At 41.6% G+C, this 2,766-nt stretch overlaps 1 pseudogene; it reads right to left on the reverse strand.

Moving 5' to 3' along the window:
• Positions 1-716: 716 nt before the first annotated feature.
• LOC102115083 (small ubiquitin-related modifier 2 pseudogene) lies at positions 717-1,510 on the reverse strand (annotated as a pseudogene).
• Positions 1,511-2,766: the final 1,256 nt, after the last annotated feature.

Genomic DNA, 2,766 nt, shown 5'->3' on the forward strand with positions numbered 1-2,766 from the left:
AAAAAAAAAAAATGAAGTACTAATACATGAATGTGGATGAGCCACAAAACATGCTTGAGCCCAGGAGCTCAAGACCAGCCTGGGCAACATGATGAGATCCCCATCTTAGTAAAAACTCTTTTTTATTTTATTTTATTTTTTATTTATTTTTATTTTTTTTATTTTTTATTTTTTTTTGAGACGGAGTCTCGCTTTGTCGCCCAGGCTGGAGTGCAGTGGCGCGATCTCGGCTCACTGCAAGCTCCGCCTCCTGGGTTTATGCCATTCTCCTGCCTCAGCCTCCTGAGTAGCTGGGACTACAGGCGCCCGCCACCGCGCCCGGCTAATTTTTTGTATTTTTAGTAGAGACGGGGTTTCACCGTGGTCTCGATCTCCTGACCTTGTGATCCGCCCGCCTCGGCCTCCCAAAGTGCTGGGATTACAGGCGTGAGCCACCGCGCCCGGCTTTATTTTATTTTTTAAACAAGAAGTTTATTTAAACAACAAGATGCTTGACTTGAAGGGAAAACTATATAGGATTCTTTTTTGTTTTAGAGTAATTTATCCCTACTTAAAGACATATTGCCCTGCATATAACAGCTACGTACAGAAAAGTTACAAAATTGTCCTTGGTTTTACAATGATAAATGAAAAACATTAAAATTCTCCAATTGAACAAGGTATGCAAGGATTTTTATTTTTATTTTTTTATTTTTATTTTTGTTAAAACAGTGAGAGCAAAATAACTTACTGGAATACCAAGAGCTGAATGAGCATGCCACTAATGGAGAAAGGGGGTATTTTCACAGAATCAGTATTTTTCCCATTCCGTCTCCACTTGATGTCAATCAAAACATATCATTGGCTGCTTAGTTACCAAAAAAAAAAATGCAATATGCTTGTGCACGTATACCAGTTACTTTATGTACAATAAGTGAGTGGGGAAGGGGGAAATGAAAGAATAGAAAAAACTATACTGTAGTAGTCAGGATATGGTGGAACCAAATTGCAGTTTTCTAATTGAGAACGTAATCTTGGTCTTTAAAGAACAGAGTTCTGGAGAAAAGAAGCAGGTTCCCTTTTCAGTAGACATCTCCCGTCAGCTGTTGGAACACATCAATTGTATCTTCAGCCTCCATTTCCAGCTGTGCAGGTGTGTCTGTTTCATTGATTGGTTGCCCGTCGAATTGTAATCTAATCTGCCTCATTGACCATCCCTGTCTTTCACAATAGGCTTTCAGTAGTTTACTGATTGGTGTATGCCTCTTAATCTTAAACTGCATCACAGAACCATCCTGCCCTGCCACTGTCAAATTAATATGATCGTGGTTCTCAGCCTTGACTCCTTCCTTGGGCTTTTCGTTGGCCATGGCGAGTGTCAGAGTCTCCTCAGCTGCCGCTTCACAAAAGAGGTACCAGGTTTGCATCGAACAAGCAAACTCTTTTAAAAAAAAAAAATAATAGGCCGGGCGCGGTGGCTCATGCCTGTAATCCCAGCACTTTGGGAGGCTGAGCGGGTCACAAGGTCAGGAGTTCGAGACCAGCCTGGCTAATATGGTGAAACCCCATATCTACTAACAATACAAAAATTAGCCGGGCGTGGTGGTGCATGCCTGTAATCCCAGCTACTCAGGAGGCTGAGGCAGGAGAACTGCTTGAACCCAGGAGGCGGAGGTTGCAGTGAGCCGAAATTGCACCACTGTACTCCAGCCTAGGTGACCCAGTGAGACTCCGTCTCAAAAAAAAAAATTATTATTATTGTTTTTTATATATATATATAACAAATATATATATATTTTGAGACACGGTCTCACTCTGTTGCCGAGGCTGGAGTGCAGTGGCGTGATCTCAGCTCACTGCAACCTCTGCTCCCCAGGTTCAAGTGATTCTCCTGCTTCAGCCTCCCAAGTAGCTGGGATTACAGGCTCCCACCACCACACCTGACCAATTTTTGTATTTTTAGTAGAGATGGAGTTTCACCATGTTGGCCCAGCTGGTATCGAGCTCCTGATCGCAGGTGATCTGCTCACCTCAGCTTCCTAAAATCCTGGGATTACAGGCGTGAGTCACCATGTCCGGCTATAAAAACAATTTTTAAAAAGAAAGGAAGGAAGGAAGGAAGGAAGGGAGGGAAGAAGGGAAAGATCTCTCTATGTTGACCAGACTGGTCTCAAATTCCTGGGCTCGAACAATCTACCCACCTCGACCTCCCAAAGTGCTGGAATTATAGGCCTGAGTCACCACGCCAGTCAAAAAGCTATCTACTTTGGTCAAAAAGCCATCTACTTAGGGAATGTTTTGAAATAAATGGAGACCTTCAATTCTGCCCTCATAGTCAACATTTTATCTGTCAGCCAGACTTTCAGAGAATGACAAACGTAGACCACATCATTTTGTGCCCGTTCATTGGTGTTATGCCATCAGCCTATGTTCAGAGATGTTCCAAGGAGCTCCACCATACACCATGGTGCCTATAGTTAATAACAATATAATGTATTCTTGAAAAATGCTAACAGAGTGGACATTATGCATTCTTACCACAAAAATGATAGCTATGTGAGGTAATGCCATGTTAATTAGCTAGATCTAGTCATTCCACAATGTATATATACAGAACGTCATGTTACATATGATAAGTACAATTTTATCTGTCAATTTAAACAATAAAATAAAATTTTTAAAGGAACTCTAAAAATCTATTTTATTTGTCTACAGTGACCTTTGAATTTCCTGAAGGAAAGGCATTGGAGTAGAAGGAAGAGCTGTATGTGAAAGCCTAAGGAGGAG

Source organism: Macaca fascicularis, chromosome 8 (genome assembly GCF_037993035.2).
Source record: "Macaca fascicularis isolate 582-1 chromosome 8, T2T-MFA8v1.1".
NCBI lineage: Eukaryota > Metazoa > Chordata > Mammalia > Primates > Cercopithecidae > Macaca > Macaca fascicularis.